This window comes from Chrysochloris asiatica, unplaced genomic scaffold (assembly GCF_000296735.1).
Source record: "Chrysochloris asiatica unplaced genomic scaffold, ChrAsi1.0 scaffold00001, whole genome shotgun sequence".
Lineage (NCBI taxonomy): Eukaryota > Metazoa > Chordata > Mammalia > Afrosoricida > Chrysochloridae > Chrysochloris > Chrysochloris asiatica.
Genome location: NW_006408519.1, coordinates 5,188,261 through 5,213,761, shown reverse-complemented (window position 1 = coordinate 5,213,761; position 25,501 = coordinate 5,188,261).

Here is a 25,501-nt window from a genome sequence, read left to right as displayed (position 1 = left end):
GTTCTCTGGAAACTTTGGATTGTTATATCTTGGCACTAGTTATACCACTAGGAATTTTGGTCCCCAGCCCAGAGAAAAGAATCAAGCACAGCTATTTTTTCCACACGAGCGCAATGGCTCTGTAAGATAAGCACTGAACTGAGAACCACAGGGTCAGTGATTCAAGCTCAGCAACCACTCTGCTGGAGAAAGATGAGGCTTTCTGCTCCCATAAAAATGTACAGCCTCAGAAACCCTATACAGGGTCACTATGAGTCGGAACCAACTCAACTTCTCTTAATAACACCATATACGTGTACTTACAACAAAGTACTGTGAGCCACATTTTAAAATACAGTTACAACTGAGCCCTAACCTTTAGAATGTACTGCGTTATTGGTACTTTCAGAGACCTGGGGACCCATGAGAATCTCAAGGATATTTCCACAAGGTCAGAAGAGGTTGAACAGGTAGGATGTTTGGCTTCTTATTGCTCTTCAAATAAGAAAGTTCTACTTTGAGAAGTGTTATATATTTACAGTTTTATTTTTTCTTTGTAAGAATGATTCTACTGTCAAATAAATTTGAAATCTACTGCTATAAATGTGCTCCTAAAATAGCTGATTATCCCAATATATCAGATCAATACACAGCCTAGTTTAACTGGGACCTCTAAGGGTGTGCTCAGAAAAGAAAGTTCCATCAATTCTTGTCCACGTATCTACTGCAGTAGAGTCACTCGGACTTATAGCGACCCTGTATAGGGTTGTAAATCTTTATGGGAGTAAAAAGTCTCATCTTTCTCCCATTGAGCAACTAGTGGATTCGAACTGCTGACCTTGAGGTTAGCATCCCAGGTCAAAATCCACTACTCTACCAGGGCTCCTATAGTCTACTTAAATGTATGACTTTAAAATATTTCAGCGATTAGAACCATTTTTCTATTGGTGAAAAGTACTATAAGCCACATTTAAAAATACAATTCCTGTTGCTTTATAGTGTGGTGACGGTGGTGGTGGTAGTGGTGGTGGTATGCTGTTAAATTGGTTCCGACTCATTGTGACTGTATATAGGGTTTCCGGGGCTGTAAATCTTTACAGGAGCTGAAAGCCTCATCTTTCTTTTGAGGATCCACTAGTAGACTTGAAGTGCTGACCTTGCAGTTTTAGCAGCCCAAAGAGTAACCTACTATACTGCCAGGGGTGCTTGTATGGCCATACCTATTGTCAAAAAGAATCTGAAGTAACAAATAATCACAGTGGGGAAATGGTTTAAAAATGGCATGCTCTCTTTTTCCCAAGTTTTTTCTTAAATTATGTTGATCACACATATACTCAAAATAAATATAGAAACGATATATTTTTAAAGTATGAGACATTCAAGAAGATTATGAACCATATGACACTCAAGTATGAGACAGATGATATCTCAACTCATAAGAAGCAGGAATTAGCCATTGAATGATGTGCTTCTATAGTATTTAAGCTACACTAAAGTTTCTCTGAAGAAAAGGAGACTGTATTATTGCAGTCAGTATAGCTACTTGCAAGTTTAACTTCAATTGCATTTGTTTTTAGTTTTATAAAATGCTTCCTTATATCAAGGGGTGTATTCTAGTGCTTTCTTTCCTCAATAGAGTTGCTTCATCTGGTTCCTTCTCTTAACAATGTGTCCAATTATAGGGGGCTTTCCTTCTTTTATCCTCATTTTTGTCCTTCTTGATCTCTGGTCTGAGACCATTGAACAGAAGAGGGCATAAAAGGAGCTGAGCACAATCCTGGATAACAGGCAAGAATCATTCCTGAAAAATAGTCAAAAATCGCAGCAGGAAGCTACAGATAGGCTGTCTTCGTTATATAACCAAGGCACTTCCTTAGTTTCATGACCCAGGTGACACACTTTTGCTAACATACTCCCAGGCAACTTTTTGACACCAATTCAACTTGTATCCTGGCCCTAGGCTCTGATAATTGGTAAGAAGTAGTCAAGTCTTCAACTGGCCCTACTTGACAACTATTATTACTGATTCTGAGGAGGCCTGTCCTGGATTCCAGACCCTTTGCAGTCCTATTAGTTTTCTCTTTCACCCAACTTCTGTGCTTCCGTTGGATGTTCCCCAAATTTTGGAATGCCCATTAAACCATTCTAGGAAATTTAAGGTTGTTTCATGACTTTCTACAAGTCTCATAACTTTGTTAATTCTACTACATGGCAAAAGACCTCTTTAAAATACTAATGAGCAAAGCTGTCACTGTGAGGACTAAGGTGTGCCTGACCCAAGCCATAGTATTTTCAAATGCTTCAACTGCATGTGAAAGCTAGACAATTAATAAGGAAGCCCAGAGAAGAATTGATGCATTTGAATTATGGTGTTGGAGAAGAATATTGAAAGTACCATAGACTGCCAGAAGAGCAAATGAATCTATGTTGAGGAAGCACAGCCAGAGAGCTCCTTAAAAGTGAAGGTAGCAATATTGTTCTCATGTACTTTGAACATATTATCAGGAGGGACCAGTCCCTGAGAAAGTACATCATGCTTGGTAAAATAGAAGGTCAACAAATTAGAAGACCTTCAATGAGATGGATTGACCCAGTGGCTGTATAAATGGACTCAAACATAACAATCGTGTGAGGGTGGTACAGCATGGGGCAGTGGTTTTATTCTGTTGTACATAGGGTCACATGAGCTGAAATTGACTTGACAGCACCTGACTGGTGTGGTGCCATAGGATAAGCACTCAATCTCATAGTCAATTTGAACTGCAAGGTCAGAGGTTCAAACTCACCAGCCACTCATCGGGAAGCCTATGAAGGGTCACTGTGAGTTAGAACCAACTTGATGGCATACAAAAACAACAACTACAAAAATGACACGGCATTTGCAGGGGCCATGTCTCCTAGGGTTTCCTTTCCCTGAGACTCATAAACCATGTGAAATATAATACTCCTTATGCTCAGATCCCAAACTTAGAGTTACATTATCAATCATGCTTCATACCTGAGGCCTGAGACAAGAGAAAAGATCTATGTCAAGGGATAGGGACAGAACACAGCCTCACTATCTTTTAGTTCCCCCCTCCTTCTAAACTTACAGGGTTTACAACAATATTGGAGGAGCATATATAGAGATTATGATGTTGTTGCTGTTGTTAAGTGCCGTCAAGTTGATTCCGACCCATAGTGAGCCTGTATAGGGTTTCCAAGGAGCAGCTGGTGAGCTTGAACCACCGACCTTGTAGTTCAAACATCTCTACAATCTGGCGCATTAACCCACAGCACCACACCAGGATGATTATTGTTCTTATAGCTTCCTAAACCATTTAAATCTCACATTCAAATTAGTTACCTCTGAACTTTGTTGTTGTTGTTGTTAGGTGTGTTGAGTCAGTTCCAACTCATAGTGACCCAATGCACAATAGATTGAAACACTGCCCAGTCCTGCATCCTTCTCACAATTGTTGTTACATGTGAGCCCATGTGGCTGCCACTGTGTAAATCTATTTCATTGCAGTTCTTACTCTTTTTGTTCATTCTCTACTTTACCAAGCATGATGTCCTTCTCCAGGGACTGGCACCTCCTGACAACATGTTCAAAATATGAGAGACAAAGTCTCACTAGTCTATCTTCTAAGGAGCAAATTTTGTCATTTTAAAGTTTAGCTCTAATAACTGCTCCTGGGAGCTAATGGTAAGTCTTTACCTTGGAGAAAAAAGAAATGATGAAACAAGGTAGAAAAGGAAGAAGAGAAGAAAAAATAGTCTGGTTAGTGTTCATTTAACAATTATTTATTTATCAGCTACTATATGCCAAGTGGAATCCTGGTGTGGCACTGTGGGTTAATGTGGTAGACTGCAAAGCCATTTCAACTGCAAGGATGGTGGTTCGAGCTCACCAGCCGCTCCTAGGAAACCCTATACAGGTTTGCTATGGGTCGGAAACGACACAACGGCACTTAACAACAACAACTTATGCCAAGCATTGTTGTGGTGGTGATGTTGTGCTGTGAAGTCAGTTCTGACTCATAGCGACCCTGAATAGGGTTTCTGAGGCTGTAAATCTTTATGGGAGCAGGAAGCCTCATCTTTCTCCCACAGAGTGGCTTGTAGTTTCTAACAGTTGACCTTGAGGTTAGCAGCCCAACTTGTAACCACTACGCTACCAGAGCTCCAAAGCATTGTTGTAGGTACTACATTTTAAAAAAAATTACTGTGCCACTTCTGTAAATATGATTTTTTTTTCTTAAATTATATTGGTCTCAAATATAGAAGCAAACCAATTATATTATTTATTTAAAATAATATATATTTACCATGAGACTAGAACTAGATGCTGTCCAGCTCCCATTATGATCATTCTTCATACCTTCTATGGAATCTACCTTCATAGGTTCTATAGAAGAATCCTGAGCAAGTGAAGGGAACATCAGAACAGAATTTGCAGTTCTCATGGACTCCAGATTTTCTGAAGCCATGAAGCGTGGATGAACCTCTGAAATTATTGCCCTGAGATAATCTTTAAACCTTATACCAAAAATTTCAAATCAGTTGAAGTCTTATATACTGTTTAAGCTATGCATAATTTAGCTTAAACAATAAAACATGTCTGCCTTGAACATTATGCCCTTTTAAGAACTACCTCTATGTGATTAAATTTATAAGAGCAACTAGAAGGATTAGCTCCGAACTTGAGAGCACAGAGAGTTTATGTTAATGGAGAAGCAACAACTTAGAAAGGAGGCTGAGAATGTAATCATTGTCACATGTAGAAACTATTGAAATGGTGTATGTTTGCTGTGGGTATTCTCAACAACAACATGAATTAAATTTAATAAATATATAAATCAATCAAAGTTTTCTATCTTGATTCGTAGATTGAATTAATTCAAATTCCTGATGCTTTTTTTGTGGGATCTTGACCCTTCCCAGTATCTATTTAACTGTTTTCCCAAACAACAGAGTCTCAAGTTATAGAAAGTTGTTGTTGTTTTTAAGTGCCATTGAGTTGGTTCTGAATCATAGCAACCCTTTATAGTGTTTATGAGGAGTGATTGATGGATTTGAACCATGGAACTGGAGGCTAGCAGTTCAGTGTTCATCCTACAGTGTCACACCAGGACCCCACAGAATGTTCTTAATGGACCAAAATTATGTCATAAAATAAAAGACAAAAAAAATCTGTAAATTGACTGACTACAGTTACTGACGTAGGGAAATAAATCCTGGATTATCATCTGGGTTCCTCATTTACTTTGCTGTAGTGAAAACCAGTAATTAATAACAATTCCCTCCATGTCCCTGGAAAGACCTTTCTCAGTCTATAAACCCAAATGTATCACAAATTATTCTGAAATGCCTAAAGAGTCATAATATAGGGCTCTCTTATTCCCTTTATAAATTCTTTCTTGAAACTGCATCTTTATTTTGAAGAACATGGACTCTGCCTAAGGCAAGTTTTTCTTATAAGTCTCTCTGACACCTCATTTGGAAAGGTTCTAGCTCTTTCTCCTATCAATAAGGAGACATTGCCTTTTCAGGGCTGTTAGAACAGAGATTGTTTTCCTTTTCCTGAGAAGCCACTAAGACAGGATTAAGTAGTACAATCCAGTGGCCATAACAGAGACAGATGTGTGAGTCATAGGCAATGGATGAACTGGCTTAACGCTTGGAGAGACCATGTCTATCACTAGTGATAGAGAATGCTTGACTGTTTTCAGAGAAAACTAAAGAAACCAGATGACTGCTTAAATCAAGACAGTCTTAGGTCATTTTCTACTGCTAATGCATACAGAAGCAATGTTTGAAGACAGCCATTCAAAATATTTCATTGGCAAGGCTAAATCCATACACAAAATTTCAAGAGTTTGTACTAATGGTTAATTAAGAACAGTAATTTAAAAATATTCCATTCATGATCTATCAAACCTCACCATTTAAGATGTAAACCTTCTAAACAGATTGCATCATTTAAAATCAGAACAACTTCGAATCTTTATTTTAACCTATATTCCTGAGTAAATACTGCAAGTGCCGTGGAGTTGGTTCTGACTCATAGTGACCCTATGTAGGGTTTCCAAGGAGTGGCTTGTGCGTTTGAACCATTGACCTTGTGGTTAGTACTCCAGTGCTTATCCCACAGTGCCACACCAGTTGGTTGAGGCCACAAATATAAGACTTTAAATAATTCTCTGATGAATATGTGCTTAATGGAAAAAAATGAAAGATGGAACATATTACTACATTTACAAATGTGTTCATGTTAAGAAATGCCATCACAATGTATGTGTGCAAATACAAAGGGTGAAAACTCACTGAACATCATAACTTATCCATGTTACCCAGTCAGTGACTTTCACTGTGCTCCTGAAATGTTTGTTCATTTGTTAAAATCCATGTCACAATCTTCAGTGCAGCAGCTTATATTTTACAATTGATCAAATAGTCTTGGATATATATTCCAAATATGTGACTTAATGAAAACAACCTAAAGATTTATGCTCCATTTAATGTACTTAGCTAAACTCATGGGATTTCAAAAGATGATAAAAATAAAACACAACATGGGTTAATGCTTAGTTATCTTTTGGTTAACTTATATAGCTCAGCAATCAAAGAACATCAAAGAGGAACGTTTGATAAAACTTGGTCGCTTTTTAAAATCCATAAAAGGCAGCTGCTTTTCCAGGAAGAACTATATTAACATCGGAATGCACAACGTTTAAACAAAGTCCTTCCTAAGCTTCATTTGTAATTGACAGTTAAGAAACCATTTTTTTAAGCTATTGCTATTCAGTGACATTAACTAGAGTAAGAAGATCTTTTTTTTAAAACATAAATGATGGCCTTACTTCAGGTTTCTTTAAGGTACTTTAGAGTTTCAGAAAGAACAGATATAATTTCTTGGGGACTCATAGACTTGATGGCTATCTAGAAGTGCCCACTTTGTCTTGGGTTTCCTTCTGAAGCTAACTGAAGTTTCCATAATTTTATCAAATATATTTCAGCATATAAAGCAATACAAGTTTTCTTTAGCCTAGTGATAATGAAATAGTACAGTACCAGCAACTCCAGAGCTCCTTGAGGCTCTCTGGGAAGCTGCCACAAAAGATGGCAGAATCTGGGACCAAAGGATAGAATGACAGAATGTGAGGTGTGAAAGGGATTGGTGGACGAATATCCAGGAACAAACACAGAGAGAAGGTTGATGTTGGCAGGGCATCACAAAAGTTTCAGGCACTCAAGGACTGGGGTAGCATAATGATGTCTAATGAGGGAACTGGGGCATTTAGTTACCAAGTACAGGTTTACCTATATCCCAGACTACAAAACCAATCCTGTTTTTATCCCAGGGAAATTATAAAAGGAGGTCATGTCTCAACATTAAGTCAGAACAGAATGAAATGTTGCCTGATCCGGTGTGGTTGAGATCATACTGTGGCCAGGCCATCACGTCAATCCATCTCACTGAGAGTTTACCTCATTTTTCACTGGCCCTCTCTTTTACCAACTATGATATCATTTTCTAGCAATCATCTTTCTGATGATGTGTCCAAAGTAATTGAGCCAAAGCCTCACTTATCCTCAATTCCAAGGAACATTCTGGTTGTATTTCTTCTTAATCTCATGTGTTCTTTCTTTTGGTATTCATGGTATGTATACTCAAATTTCTTTGCCATTACCACAGTTTGAATGCCTCAATTCTTACTATCTTTTAAATGTTTTTCATTATTTAAATTTCTCATGAATATGAGGTGATTGAACCCCAAGTAACTTTAAAACTGACTTTCTCTAGGTTCTCAACCAAGGAGCAAATTTCTTCTTACAGAAATCAGATTCCATAATCTGAATACAAAAATCTCTGTTAGAGAGACCTGATGTACACCGAGCCACCTGTCTAATGGACCTCTAACCCTACAATCTGTTCCCAGTTCCCTTTTCACTGAGAATGCTCACAAGTCAGAACATTAAAAATGTTATGCTATTTTACTTTTCATCTAGCACCTAATCATTTAATCATTTTGAGTATTAAAAAAAGAAAAACACGAAGCTCTCAATCTAGACATTTGAATAGTTCTTTTTTTTTTTTTTTGGTATCTATATACTTTGCTTTATGGTTGTACTCTGTCATTTTATGTCATGAACTTTGTTAAAATAGAAATACTTATTTTTCTGATTTACACATTATGAGTCAGAAGAAAGGAATAGAACTTCATGGAGAAGAGAGACTGATGAAATTACAAACTCTGACTAATTTAACAGCAATTTTTATGTACAGATGCCTTTGAATTGAGGTTAGAGTTTGGGCGTCCAATTCACTATGTGTTACCATTTAGTATGTATATGTATGCTGTTGTTAAATGCCGTTGAGTCAGTTCCGACTCATAGTGACTCTGTATAGGGTTTCTGAGGAGCAGTTGGTGGGTTTGAACTGTCATTGTAGTGGTTCACAGTCCACTGCTGAACCTACAGCAGCACACCAGGAGTCTATATACATATATATGAAATTAACATATACCTGGTATCGTGCTGTAGGATCAGCACTGGACTGCTAACCTTAAGGTTGATGGTTTAAATCCACCATCTACTCCTTGGAAATGCCATACAGGGTCACTAAGAGTCAGAACTGACTCGACAGCCCTTGCACCACCAACAATATATATATTGTTTTCATGCATCAGAAGTATTGGGCATGGCTTAACCGATTCCTCTGCTTAAGGTCTCATAAAGCTGATATAAACATGTTGGCCAGCTGTGTTTTTATCTGAAAGCTTGATTGAGGAGCCTTATTCAGGTTTTTAGGAGCTGTGGTAGCGTTGTGGTTACGAATCGGGCTGTGAACCGCAAGGTCAGTAGTTCGAAACTACCAGCTGTTCCGCGGGAGAAAGATGAGGCTTTCTGCTCCCGTAAAGATTTACAGCCTCGGAAACCCTGTACAGTGTCGCTATGAGTCGGAACTGACTCCATGGCACACAACAACAACAATATTCAGGGTTTTGGCTTAATCAATTCCTGTGGCTGACTGAGGGCCCCTGCTTTTTACTGACTCTCTGCGGAGGCCTAGCTCAGGTCTGAGGACTGTCTATAGCTCCTCATCATGCAGCCCTCTCAATAAGCAGCTCACAACATACGTGTTTGCTTCTTTAATGCCCACAGGAAATTCTCTTTCACTCGAAGTTACTAAGATATAATTTTATGTAACACAAAGAGGTAATATCCCATCACCTTTGCCACATTCTATTGATTAGAAGCATGTCACAGGTTACAAATGTACTCAAGGGTGGGAGATTATACAAGGGCATAATTGATGAATATCATTTTAGGGTGTATCAACTACAGTGGACTTTTGGTAAAAAAACAAAACAAAAAATAAAACTGTGAATCTATCTGGAAAATGTATTAATCAAAGCAACTTTTACATTATGATTTCAAATTGAGGATTATTACATTTTATATAAAAATACCAGTAATTCAACTGTTTACTGTGTCTCAGAATTATGAATGCCCTTTCATATTTAATTGATCTAATTCCTTCTCCAGGCTGACAATATTTTTACTGCCAATTTTCAATTAAATTATTTCCCGTGCCTTCTCGACCTCTGAGTGTGAAGTTCTGAGCAGTCGTCTGGAAGCTCTCATCTAAGTAGTGGTATCTACCAGATTCAAAACAAGTCCCTTGCACTATGGCAGTAAATATAGGCAAACTACACTGGACTTCTTAGTACCCAGCCAGGATTCCTAGTTCAAAAATATAAAGTTGGTCACCCTATTCTTGGATCATTTCCCTACAGAGAAGAAAATAAGGCTTAAGAGGACTGTTTTTCATAGCATTAGGCATGATGCTGGACTGAACACAAATCTCAATAAACCATGTTGGCATAATTTGAAAAGAAACTGAGTTTGAAACATCATTTCAGTCAATGGTGATAATTAATTCTCAAATTAATTAATGAATAATACTTAAATTGGTTAATTACTTCTGCCGTTCAATTAATTCTTGGATAAAAAGATATAGTTTACTTAAATGCCTGACATGCATTTCCTTACATCATAATCATTTCTATGTTGTTGTTAAGTTCCGTCGAGTAGGTTCCAACTCATAATAACCTGTATAGGGTTTCTGAGGAGCAGCTGGCAGGTTTGAACGGCTGAACTGATGGTTCACAGTCCACTGCTGATCCTACAGCACCACATCAGAAGTCTAATCACTGATATATGGAAGAGAAAATACTGGAATGAAGTTTTCTTTTGCATATCTTTTCTGTTTACTTAAATATCCTGCCAGAGAAATTACAATAATGCCTGGTTTACAACATATAATTATAAAGTCTCAGGTTACTAGCAGAAGGGAGTCTTTCCCCCAAGGAAGCATCTCTTTAATTGATTGGCTACCCATAGCCACTCATCACAGAGTTAGTTATTTGTGTATTAGGTTTCATCATCATGGAAATAAGCACATCTTAACTGGTAAACCTCTGGAAATCCTGACCTAGTCAAGTTGACCAATATCCTAACTATTACAGTGTCCCATAGGGTCAGCTCAGTATTTGTTTACTCCACCATCTTATCCCAGAAATCCAGCTAAAGCCATTTCTGATGCTTTTTCTGTTTTCCTTTGCACTATTACAGTAAACACAGGCAAATTATACCAGAAATGTTTATTGTGGTTAAGTGCTGTCAAGTCAGTTTCGACTCACAGCCACCCTGTTTAGGGTTTCTAAGAAGCAGCTGGTGAACTGACCTTGAGATTCAAATCAACCTTGTAGTTCAGCGCTTATTCTAGAACACCACAGAAAGATACCATATCATTAATATAGCTTACAAATAATAATATACATTCATAATTTTCTGATAATGATGATGATGATAGCTAATATTTATTGAGCACCTAAATGAGCCAAACACTTAAGCAAGGACTTAATATGCATTATTTACAGAACTTCACAATATCTTATAATGATATTCATGTTATAAATAAGGAAATTGAGGCTTAGAAATTAACTGCATAGCCTAAAGCCATTGTTGTTGTTGTAAGGTGCCATCGAGTTGGTACCAGCTCATAGAGACCCTATGCACAACAGAACAAAACACTGCCTGGTCCTGTGCCAACCTCACAATTGTTGCCACATTAGAGCCCATTACTGCTGCCACTGTGCCAATTCAGCTCTCTGGGGGTCTTCCTGTTTTTTCCAGCCCTCCATTTACCAAACATGATGTTCTTCTCCAGGGACTTGTCCTTCCTGACAATTTGTCTGAAGTATGAGAGATGAAGTCTGGCCATTCTGGCTTCCAGGGAGCATTCTGGCTGTACTTCTTCCAACACAGATTGGTTTGTTCTTTTGACAGTCCATGGTACTTTTAATATTCTTCTCTAACACCACAGCTCAAATGCATCAATTCTTCTACAATCTTCCTTATTCACTGTTCAACTTTCACATGCATATAAGGTTATTGAAAATACCTTGGGTTAGGTGCACCCTAGTCCTCAAACTGACATATTTGCACTTCAACACTTAAAGTCATAGAGGCAAATCCAGGACTCCAATCCAGTTTCATAAAAATACATGCAATTGGCCTTTGTGCTCTATTGCATCACCAGATCTTTTTAGTGGTTGAATTTTAGAAGTCAGTAATATACTATATATAAAAACATGTGTGACTATTCAACATACATATGCTGTAAAAATATTGATGTTTGTATACTACAGTATCTGTTTTCCATAAAGTTTAACAGTATTGCCACAAATCTGGCACCATATTTGACAATGACAAGATTAAAGTCACTTGACCTTCAAAATATCTGCATGTTAAGACATGACCTTGGTCTCCTAGTTTAACAGTATATACACATCTCCTGTTTGATGTGGTACTTTCTTTAAAGGTGTTATTTATGTTCTGTGGTCAATTTTAGATATCTTCATAGAAAACTGAGTGACAAGATACAATTACACTCATGTTTCTGACAAAGGAAACATATACATGAGACATAATTTTTTTAAAGTTTTTTTTTATGAATTGAGAGATAGTTTACATGGGAGAACATCAGCTTTACACTTATTCTACAGTAGTTCATTTCATTGCAATGATTACAATCTGCTCTGTGCATTATCATTCAAGTATTTGCTTCTATTCCCTCTGTTTTTGTTTTGTTTTTGTTGTTGTTGTTGTTGTTTGTTTGTTTGGATGGACACCAAAGCACTCATGAATCATTCAAACAACCAAAGGACATACCCTGCAAACCTGCCCCCTCCGGACACCAGCACACATCCCCTCTCTCTCCATGAATCTAGAGTCCTCAGCTGCTCCGGCTCTCCATGCCATCATCTCTGCCTCCATCTCTGGCATCACTGCTTCTCTGAATAGGGCCCCACACTCTTCTCCCACTCTTCTCCCTTTATGGTCCCAGTGTCCTCCGCTCCAGGAATGCAAGATCAACCACTCTCCTCTTTTTGTTACAAAACGTCTATCTTTACATTTGCAACAATTGCAATCAATACATGAGACATATATTGACATAAAAATGAAGACATATTGACTGTCACAATATCAACAATATTGTCATATATATATATGACAATATTGTTGTTTTATATATATATATATAACATATATGTTGTGTGTATATATATATATATATATATATATACAATAATCTTTAAAAGTGTAATAAATTAGGATAACAAAATGATATTGGATACTTATTTTGATGACTGCTCACCAGTAACAAGAACACTTGAATGGGTGGGAGCCAGAGCCAGAGAATCCTTCCCCTCTCTGGGTGTGATTTCCTAAACACAACAGTAAATTAACTTATTTAAGAAAATTAAAAAGTGAAAACACTCACAGAGAAATAACAATCCCTATCCCTAAAATGAAAACAAATTGGAAATTGTTTAACAGTTTGTAAAATGCAGAAATGTCCTCCTACATGTCAGGTAAGTAGTTTAGAACCTATCTCACACTACATAGTAAATAGATTTTTCATGAATTCTGCAAGGTTAGTTTTAGTAAAGGAAATATTTTCCTACGGACTTCCATTATGAAGGCGGAGCGCTGTCTCCTGGACTCTAAGCACTCTGCTGCCTTCCTCTTCCGAATGATTCTAAGAACCAATCATCAGTGATTTCCTGCTTTTGATTCAATTCCAGCTACAACTGCTTCAAATAAGCAAGTGACAAATAGCAATGACCCATGTGACTTTTATGTTGCACAGCGGTTACAGATTCTGTTTTTGCTTTTGTTTTTGTTTTGCAATGCAAAAATAATGTAGCCACCCTTGCTTGAATATGTACTTGGGACTCCAGAGTCTGAATTTTCTGTTAATTCAACTTCATTCCTCTCTTAGGCTAGAATTTGATAAAATACTTGAAGGGAAAATTTAAGTTTGAATTCAAGGCTTTTGAAAATATCCAAGAGTGATGAAGAGGAGGGTAGTATGAATTCTAAATATGTAATAAAATTACTATTCACCTTTTTTTAAAAGTCACGGACAACTTTGAGGAATTGATCAAAGCTACAGGGGCTAACATACCCAAAACCACACAGATTTTACACATTTCAAAGGGTTTAATGATTTTTTTAAAAATCAGTGGATCTCAAGTTAAAAAAATCTCTTTCATTAAAAAAAAAAAAAAAAAAAGGTTTTGGATACTCAGCTCAGGGACACCAAAATCTTGCATGAGCCCCACACTAAGACCTAGCAGAAGGTAAAGAATGTTCATCTCAAAGCATAAAATGTATATACCTCATTGTTAGTCTCTACTTCTAAAGAAAATACCTAACATTCAACAAAAAATGACATAGTATACAAAAAGGTAGTGGGAACAAAAATCCTAAGAGACAAATCCATCATCCAAACCAGACTCAGATATGACCCAGGCACTGAAATGAAGTGACAGAAAATTAAAAATGATTTATTATAATTAAAACTATGTTTGGTATTTTAAAGTAGTCCATGGGATAGATGAACAACATGTAAAGTTAAATGGGTAATTTCTCAGAGAGTTTCAGTTATTAAAAAAAAAAAAAAAAATCAAGTAGAAATGCTGGTAATATAAAACATAATAAAAGAGATGAAGAATGCATTCAGTGAACTGATCAGTATACTGAACACAGCCAAAGGAAACAGTTCCACTTAGCAGGATATAAATAAATTACCCAGAAGATGTCGTCCAAGGTGGTAGCATAGTCAGTTGCCTCATAATATTCCTTTTATAACAAAGATCCAAGAAAACAGATGAATCAGATATAAATGACAACTTTGGAGCCCTGAGCTGAGTATCGAAGACAAGCCTGAAGAATTGGATGGAGTGCCAAGTGTAGAAAAAGTATAGAAAAACAATGAATACTGAGAATTACGGATTATTGGTGCACTGAGACCAATAACCAACATTCCCAGTCCTCATCACCTGGTGCAGCCAAGGAGCAGCAGCTCTGCACCCACATCTGGAGCCAGGCAGGATTGCTCCCTGCCCTATGAAAGTTAAGTGCACTTACCTCACCAATGTTGCCAAATCCCCCAGAAACCGGTGCTGAAGGCCCATAGATCTGCTGTCCTTGTTGTTAATTGCTGTCAAGTTGGTTCTGACTCACAGAGACTTTGTATAGGGTTTCTGAGGAGCAGCTAGTGAGTATGAACTGCCGACCTTGCAGTTCAAACTGATCTTGTAGTCCAGTGCTTATCTTACAGTGTCACACATGAACCTGTTGTGCCCCCCAATACCTTCTCCAGCATCCAATCACAGTTCAGAAGCATCCATCATTGCCCCACCCAAGTAGGGCCCCATGAACCTGTGGCACTTGCCTTTTCACTCAGCCACATGAACCTGGAGCCTGTAGATTGGTGACACAGGCTTCTACACCTGGTCACTGGCACACCTGCCCATACCAGTATCCCACAAAACAGTGATGCTTGCTGATCTATCCAGCCACTGGTATCAGAAGCATGTGAATTATAGACAGCTGCTCCTACGCTCATTCATGAGCCCACAAAGCAGTGGGGCCTCCCATGACCTCCATCATCTGCACTGGAGACCACAGAACTGGCAGCACACCCTTCCCAATATTGTGCAAAGTAGGTAGGGACACATCCTCCTAGCAGGCACCAGTGAACTAACAGTATCCCCAGCGATACTTCTTGCACAATCCTCCTTCCTGAAACCAGAGATTTATGCCCCACATATCCTTGCATGTCCAGGTCATTGGACACAGTTTCTATACCATCCATCAATGACTGGCAAGCTAGGTATCCTCACCCTGACCACTCAACAACTGGCAGTGCACACATACAGTGTCTAACCCAGAGAGCTGTAAGACCTCTCCTAGCACCCACAATCAGCTGACAGTTCAGACATACATATTGCCCCACCAGCAATGCCAGCTATATGCTCAGCCACACTGCAAGACCAACAAATAGAAAGACACACACCCCAACCACTCCTCCACCCTCCCACAGAGCTCTGATTTAACCAGATTAGCAACCAAGATAGCCTGCATAACCTGCCTACTTGGATATATCAAAACAAAACAAACAAACAATGAAAATTCAGGACACAGCAAACAAACATTTACAATAAATATATAAATAACATCTAAATCTCAGATCTTCATTTGCTGATGGGGCTGATGTATTGATAATTACTGGTGATTGGGATGCAAAGGTTAGAAAAAAAAGAGGAAGGATCAGTAGTTAGAAATTATGACACTGATAAAAACGATGTTGGAGTACACAGGATATATATATTTTTAAAACTTTTGATTGTTTATTAAGTGAAGGTTTACAGACAAGATCATCAGTTTCACATTCAACAAATCATAAACTCTATTTTATCTCAAAGATTGCAATCCTGTCCTCAACAAGTTATCCCGCTTCCTTCCTGTGGTTCCTATTTCCATTCCATCCACCTTCCCACCCTGTCTCAACTCTGTCCTTAGGTAAATGCTGCCCTTTTGTTTCTGAATGATTGGCTATTCCATGGTGAGTACGCCTTGCCAGTGTTGTTGTTCCCCTATACACCTATCACTGGGCAATGAGGGTGAGTTGTTTTCCAGACCTGAAGAGCAGTCGGGGGCCATATACTCACAGTCCTCCAGTCTCTTTCTGATCAGCAAGACTGGTCTTTTTTTATGAATAATTTTGGGTTTTATTCCACATTTTCTCACTCTATCCAGGACCTTCTAATATGATCCTTTTCAGAGCCATTGGTAGTGGTTGCTGTTAAGTGCTGATCCTGTAGTTCAAACTGACTTTGAAGTCTAGCACATTAACCTATTGTGCCACACCAATACTCCATTAGTAGTGGTAGCAGGGCACCATTTAGTTCTGATCTCAGAGCCATCGACACTGATGTTCATATGATCCATTAGTCCCTCGGACTAATTGATTACAGGCATCTTCAATTCTCATCACTCTTCTTTCTTCCCCACATTGGTCTCTACCACATTGGTCTCTTCCAATAGTTATACCTTAGATGACTGGTCATCTTTTAAGATCCCAGACACTACTCAAGTAGGATGTAGAACATTGTCTTTATGGACTATGTTAGGCCAATTGACCATGGTTTGCCCTGACATTCTGGTCCTGAGTCCCAGACCCAGCAACTCATTGCCTTAAGAAATTTGATAATATCTAAGAAGTTTTCCTCTTTTTGCATGCTGTATGCGCTACCACATTCAGAGTTGAGTTGTGTTTGCAGGAAAACTAATACCTACATACAAATATCCACTTTCAAACATTTGTCTATTTGTGGATATACTCTCACTCTTTCTCCCATACCCAGTCAGTCTATCTCTGTCCATGTAACTATCCACAGAACATTGTTGTTCCAAGGTTGTATACATATCACTAAGTACTACAATTCCCTTTAGCCCTTGCATACCTCCCTTTGTCTTCATCTATCTTCATCATTCTTCTGCCAACCTCCCTCTTCTTGTATATTGTCCTCCCCATCACCCTAGTTAGCATATGTCTAACCTTTAACCAGTAAATTACACTTCTTACCTTCCCACCCCTGTGGGAATTTTTATTTTAGTATGAAATTTTTAGAAATCAAAGAATTTTTATTTTAGTATGAAAACTTTTTTTTTGAGTTTTTACAATAGTGATCTCACATAATATTTTTGTTATTGATTTATTTCACTTATCTCCATTCATCTGTCAGTTTGTCACACTGTGGTGACTTTCGTGTTCCTGTGATGCTGGAAGCTATACCACCAGTATTTTGAATGCTGGCTTGGTGACCCATGGTAGACCAATTTTAGCTGATCTTCCTGACTAATATAGACTCAGAAGAAGGAGAAGCAGACTACTTCCAAAAGTGTAGTGACTGAAAACCTTAGGAATAGCAGTGAAACACTCTCTGCTAGCACTAGAATATTGAATATTGAAGTATGATGAATAACCATAATGTTGAAATTGAAGAATTCTACCAGCTTCTTCAGTCTGAAATTGATTTAACATGCAATCAAGATAATGAATAATGATCAGTCATTGATAAATACGGCTTTGGCAATAGAAATAATGCTGGAAATTGAATGCTAGAATTTTGTAAGACCAAGACCAATGACTTATTCACTGCAATGCCTCTTTTAAATAGCATAAAAGGCAACTATGCATATAGACCTCACCAGATGGAACACACAGGAGTAAAATTGACTATATCTGTGGAAAGAGATGGTGGGAAAGCTCAATATTTCAGTCTTGGGTAGATTGTGAAACAGACCATCAATTACTCATATTCAAGTTTAGGCTGAAGTGAAAGAAAATCAAAACAAGTCCATGAGAGCCAAAAGATGTCCTTGAATATATCCCACCTGAATTCAGAAACCATCTGAAGAACAAATTTGATGCATTAGACACTAACGACAAAACCAGAACAGAGAGGAACATACAGGAAGAAAGCAAAAGGTCATTTAAAAGCCTCGATAGCTTGATAATCAGAACTAGACTAGTGGTGGTGGTGGTGGTATGCCATGGAGTTGGTTCCAACTCATAGCGACCCTGTGTAGGGTTTCTGAGGCTGTAAATCATTATGGGAGCAGAAAGTCTCATCTTTCTTCCGTGGAATCACTGGTAGTTTCAAACTAGCTGACCTTAAGATTAGCAGCCTGACTCATAACCACTATGTTACCAGAGCTTCTTAGAGCTTGACTACAGGAAGATTAAAAAACAAAAAATTGCTACAATTTGATGAACTTGACCTATACTGATGGATGTAGTAGCTCAAGGTACCAACTGAGAAAGAAGGAGTCTTCATATCATATATCAATCCTATCCCCTCTGTATACAGGATAGATAAAGACAGATAACTTAGACATTGGCTACCTATAATGAGAGTGCAATAGGGGCACAAAGTGACTTGCTTACAAGTTTTCAAAAGGGAGTTTAGTTTAAGAGTGTGTCGGGGAGTGTAGAGTCCCCACTGAATAGTTTTCATATTGTCTAGATGGGTCTGGTGAAAGGAGATGGGGATAGGATTCTTGTGATTCAATAGTAATTGTTATCATGGCTAATTGCAACTGTCACTACTGTAAAGGTATAGGTTTTGTAACAAAAACAAGGGAGTAGTTAATTTTACTACAGAAGCAGAGGACCTTAGGACCATCAAGGGAGAAGATCACAGGCGGAATGTGTTACCCTATCCAGGGAAGCAGCAATACCAGAAATGGAGGCAGAAAGCACATGGAAAGAAGGAGCAGCTGTGAACTCTGGACTCATGGAAAGAGACGGGCTGGGTGCTGGTGGCCAGGAGGCAGGCTTGCAGAATGAGCCCTTAGGTTGTTCAAATTATTATATATTCATGAGTGTTTTTGTGTATACTCCCCTCCCCTCAAAAAAACCAAATCCCACAAATAAACAAAATCCCAGAGGGAATGGAAGCAAATACTATGGAAAGATGATGCATGGAGGAAATTGTAATCATTGCAATGAAATGATGGTGTAAAGCTGATGGTCTCACATATAAACTATTGCTCAGTTCACAATAAAAACTTAAAATAATAATAATAATAAAGCTAAATATACTCTTTAAAAAAAGGTCAAGAAAGAAAGAAAAACCAAAGTGGATGGCAGGCCCATCTTGGGCATGACGGAGTGGGTGAAAGATCAGAGGAGCACTCCCACTACAGAGGTCTGACTGATTCTCACAGATAAAGGTGTGGACATTCTTTTCTTTTTCTTTCTGTCTGCACACCTCCACTCTGATGACTAGAGGCATGCCTGAGCAAATGGACATCCCCAACCACTCAGGGGTCTACTACTACTACGCATGTATAAGGATCTGCTAGCGTAAGACTGAGGAATTCACACTGACCGCCTAAGACAGTCAGCATCCCTTAAACAAACAATAAATAAGGGGGAATCTGATGCAGACTGTGCAGACCCGGTCAGGAGGTCAAGACCCTGTGGGACCAAGTGTTGTTGACCGTCCAAACCATAGGCTCTGAGGATCAGACTTTAGCCACCTAGTAGACATAGCAAACTGTCCCTCATCTGATTATTCAGTAATGCTTGTTAGTAATCTCATACATGAGCCCTGGATATCCACAGACAAATGTAAAAACCTTCCCTAAAAGCCGAGACTGTAAATTCCAAAAAGGCAAGTTCCCCGCCACCAAAAAAAAAGCTAAAGAAGATAGAGAGAAACACTGTTAACTGATGATATATGGAGGGGATAATAATCAATGTAATGAAACCAGCTATATGAATGGTTGAATGTGAAGCTGATGATGTACCCTGTAAACTTTCACTCAATCCAAAATAAAAACACAAAAGAAAAAAAAAAAAGGATCTGCTAGCAAAGCTCTCTGGGCCCAGAACTGTAGAAATAGGAGGAGTCAACAGAAACTGCTTCAAAAGGATTGTCTCCCAGAATGGCCTGAGCTAGCTGAGAAAGGACTGTTAAAGTCATACTCATATTTTACTACAGATTTTTTTTTTTCTTTTCTCTTCTTTTATGCGGTTATAGACTATAGTGCCAAATCTGTTTGTTTGTTTTTTTTGCAGTTGCTGTTTTGGTTTTTGGTCACCCTTTTACCTTCAGGGGGTTCTTTCTCTCCCTGTGCTACCCAAGAAGAGACCACAAGTGTGGTCATATACCAAGCTGCACTCACACCCTGTAGAATCCCACCATTCAGGCAAGAGCCAATAGCAGCTGCTATACATCAGATACACAGCCAACACCTGTTATAGTTACTATGCATTGAGTAATAAGAAAAGTGATAAGGGAAGCCCATCTTCTATTCACATCTACCTGAAGGAATTCAGAAAGTTCTATAATGCATCAACATAATTCATCTATCTAATTATGGAAAACCTAATTATTGAAGATACTCAAGAAACAACTGACCATTCTGGCACATGTCCACAAACAAGATAGAGTAACTGACACAAAGGAACTGGAGGTAGACCTAGACTTCCCACTGGGAGGAGGGCAGGCTTTGCAACTGCCTGAGAAGGAATTCAGGAGAATGATATTGAAGTGCATCCAAATGCTTCACAGAGTGTTTCAGAAAAATAAGGAAGAAGCAGAAAAGTGCTACAGGAACAATCAAATAAGATAGATACAGCATTGGAAACAATTCAAAACTTACAAAAAAAGTCCAAATGATTAATAATAATAAAAAAATATCAGAAATAGACAATACACTAAAAGGGCAAAGGAAAAGAACTGAAGAGATGGAAGCCACAACTAGTAAGCTAGGAGACAAATCCCTCAATACTACTAAGATAGAACAGCAAGCAAAAAAGAATAACAAAATCTGAAAGTCTAAGATTCATGTGGAACAACATGAAAAGGAATAACTTAAGAATTATTGGCATTCCAGAGCATGAATAATCACACAAGTCCACAGAGGCTATAGTTGAAGACCTCCTGGAAAACAAAAATATAAGCATTCAAGAGGCTAAATGAACCCCAGGAAGGATAGAACCCCCAAAAGAAAACAGCCAAGACATATCATAATCAAGCTCTCCAAAATCAAAGTCAAAGAAAGAATGCTGAAAGCAGCTAGTGAAAAGAAAAGTGTTACTTACAAAGGCAAGCAAATCAGTTTAAGCTCAGATCTCTCAGCAGAAACCATGCAGAGAAGAAGGCAATGGGAATACATATATAAAATCCTGAAACAAAAAATAACTGCTAACTAAGAATTATTTACCCAGCAATGCTGAGCCAACTCAGTGCTTCAAAACATCCTAAAAGGAGTTCTTTGGACTGAGAACCAACAAAAACAGGTAACAGCCAGAGACTAACATATGTGAGAGCACCACCCAGAACTCAATAGACAGATGCAAGAGTCCAGAACAGAATAAAACTATAAGAAGGAATTCAGAGGATCTGGGAAGTCAGTTTATAATATATAAAAAAAATAACAATGTGAAAGAAAGTAAAAACAGGAACAGAGATCCAGGTGGTGAGGAGGTCCATTAGATTGCAGGATAAAATAGACTATTTCAAAGGGAGGAAAAAGTTAATAGAATATAGGGTAATCTCAAAGAAAATTAATACTTCACAATATACCAAGAAAATAAAAAGCCAAGAATAACATGGAAATACTAAAACTATGAAGAAACTGACAAGAAAGAACACAAAACACATGAACTCACCACAGGAAGGCATGCAGAACAAAGAAATCAGCAGCACCATAAGAAAACAAACAGATGAAAACAATTAATTCATATCTACGGATAATTACATTGAATGCCAAATGGATTAAATGCACCAGTTAACAGAGAGTGGCAGAATGGATAAGAAAACAAGATCTTTCAATATGCTCTCTGTAAGAGACACGCCTTACAAAGACAAAACCAGACTAAAAGTTAAAGGAGGGAAAAAATATATCAAGCTAATTGCAATAAAAAATGAGCATGAGTGGCAATACTCATCTCTGATAAAATAAACTTTAAGGCAAAAACCAGCATAACAGATAAAGATGAACATTATCCCATGATTAAAGAATCAATTGAACAAGATGATATAACCATAATAAATATCTACGCTTCCAATGAAAGAGCTCCAAAATATATAAAGCAAACTCTAATAGACTTGAAGAAATAAATAGAAAAATCTACAATAATAGCGGGAGATTTTAATATACCACTTTCAAAAAAGAATACACCAAGCAGAAAGAAACTCAACAAAGACACAGAAGAACTAAACAGCACAATCAGCCAACTTGATCTCCTAAATGTGTACAGAGCATTTAACCCAACAACAGAACAATATACATTCTTTTCCAGTGCACATGGAACATTTTTCAGAATAGAGCATGTATTAGGCCACAAAACAAGCCTCCATAAATTTAAACATCAAAATACTACAAAGCATCTTCTCAGACAACAATGTTATAAAATTAGAAATCAACAATAAGAAGACCAAGGAAATAAAGTAAAATACATGGAAACTGAATAACACCTTGCAGAAAAGCTGTTGGGTAGTAGAAGAAATGAAATGTGAATTCACAAAGTGCCTAGAAACAAATGAAAATGAAAACACAACATCCCAAAATCTTTGGGACACGGCAAAAGCAGTGCTGAGAGGACAATATATTACAATAAATGCACACATCCAAAAAGAAGAAAGAACCCAAATCACATTAGCACAACACCTCCAACAACTAGAAACAGACCAACAGAGTAAACCTTCAGTCAGCAGAAGAAAAGAAACAATAAAGATTAGAGCCAAAATAAATGAGATAGAAAACAGGACAACTATGGAAAGAATCAACAGGAGAAGGTTCTTCCAAAGGATTAATAAGATTGACAAACCACTGGCAAAACTAACAAAAGAACAGAGGGAGAAGACACAAATAACACACATAAGAAACCACATGGGAGATGTCACAACAGAACCAATAGAAATAAAAAGGATAATAAACAGAATATTACAAGAAGGGTTGTAGTCCACCATATTTTTAAATCTAGAGAAGATGGATACATTTTTAGAAAAGTATGACCTACCTAAACTTACAGAGAGTGAAGTAGAAAAGTTGAACAGACCAATAACAAAGGAAGAAAATTATCACATCATAAAAAAATTCCCAATAAAATAATGTCCAGGTTTAGATGGCTTCTCTGGTAAGTTTTACCAAACATTCAGGGAAGAGCTGTCACCAATTCTACTCAAATTATTCCAGAATATAGAAAAGGATGGAAAACTTCCTAACACATTTTATGAAGCAAGCATAACTCTCATACCCAAACCAGGAAAGGATATCGCTAAGAAAGAAAAATGTGGACCAATATCGCTCATGAACCTAGATGTAAAAATTCTCAACAAAATCATAGCCAGCAGAATTCAACAACATATCAAAAAAATAATGCATGATGACTGAGTGAGATTCATATCAGGGATGCAAGGATGGTTCATTAGAAATATAATCAATGTAATCCACTATATAAAAAAAAAAAAAGGAAAAGAACCACATGAATATATTAATTGATACAGAAAAGGCAACAATCGTTTTGACAAAACCCAACATCCATTTCTGATAAAAACATTCAACAAAGTAGGAATTGAAGGAAAATTCCTCAACATATTAAAAGCATATATATAAAACCAACAGCCAACATCACTCTCAATGCAGAGAAACTGAAAGCCTTCCCTTTGCGAACAGGAACCAGACAAGGATGACTCTTATTACCATTGCGATTCAATACTGTGTTGGAAGTCTTAGCCAGAGCTATAAGGCAAGATAGGGAAATTAAAGGCATCCAAATTGGCATAGAGGAAGTGAAACTCTCTTTATTTGCAGATGATATAATCTTATACATAGAAAAACCCAAAGACTCAGCAAAACAAAAAACCTACTAGAACTCATTGGAAGATTCAGCAAAGTGGCAGGGTACAAAATCAACATACAAAAATCAGTTGGAATCCTCTATACTAATAATGACAGTGCTGAAAAGAAATTAGGAAAGCAATACCATTTACAATAGCCACCCAAAGGCTGAAATATTTAGGAATAAATGTAACCAGAGAAACAAAGGACCCATACAAAGAAAACTTCACAACGTTTCTACAAGAAGCCAAAAGAGACTTACAAAAATGGAAGAATACACCATGCTCCTGGATAGGAAGACTTGACATTGTAAAAATGTCAATACTACTCAAAGCAATCTCCACATATAACACAATCCCAATCCAGATTCTAACGACATTCTTTAAAGAGATGGGAAGAACAATTACAAACTTTATATGGAAAGGAAAGAGACTCAGGATAAGCAAAACACTGCTTAAGAAGAAGAAGAAAGTTAGAAGCCTCTCATTCCCTGATTTCAAATTTTACTACATGGCTACAGTGGTCAAAACTGTCTGGTACTAGTACAACTAATACATAGATCAATGGAACACAATCAAGAATCCAGAAATTAATCTATCCACATATAGCCAACTGAACTTTGACAAAGGACCAAAGTACATTGAATGGGGAGGAGATAGTCTCTTCAACAGATGGTACTGGCAGAACTGGAAATTGATATTCAAAAGACTGAAGCAAGATCTTTATCACACACCATACACAAAAACTAACTCAACATGGAACAAAGATCTAAATGTGAATTCCAGAATTAGAAAGTCCTCAGTGAAAAAATAAAAGACAAATTTAAGGGCTCTAAGGAGCTCTTGTAGCGTAGTGGTTACGAATTGGTCTGCGAACTTCAAGATCAGCAGTTCGAAACTACGAGATGTTCCACAGGAGAAAGATGAGACTTTCTGATCCTGTAAAGATTTAAAGCCTCGGAAACTCTGTACAGGGTTGCTATGAGTCAGAACTCCATGGCACATAACCACCACCCATACAAAATTAAGGGCACACACAAACTACATTGTGAAAATTGTACAAACAAAGAAAAAAGATGATTGGGACATAGTGAAAATTAGAAACTTATGTGCATCAAAAGATTTCATCAAAAGAGTAAAAAGGGAGCCCACAGAATGGGGAAAAATCTTTTGCAATGATGTATCAGACAAGGGACTAATTTTTAAAATCTATAGGAAACTACAACACCTCTACAAGAAAAAGACAAGTAACCCAATTAAATAACGGGCACAGAACATGAACAGACACTTCACCAAAGAAGACGTTCAGGCAGCCAACAAAAATATGAAGAAATGTTCATGGCCATTAGAGAGATGTAAATCAAAACAACAATGAGATATCATTTCACACCAGCAATAACAGCAAAGTTCAAAAAAGCAGAGGACAATAAATGCTGGTGAGGATGTGGAGAGACTGGGAGCCTCCTACATTGCTGGTGGGAATGCAAATTGGTCCAACCAGTCTCAATAACAGTATGGCACTTCCTCAGAAAGTTGGAAATAGAATTACTATGTGATCCAGCAATTCCTCTACTTGGTATATATCCACAAGAAATACAAGCCATAACACGAGTAGATATATGCACAGCAATGTTCATAGCCACACTATTCAAAATAGCAAAAAGATGGATACAGCCTAAGTCCCCCTTCAAAAAAACCCAGAGGAAATAGAAGCAAATACTGTTGAATGATGATGCACAGAGGAGATTGTAATC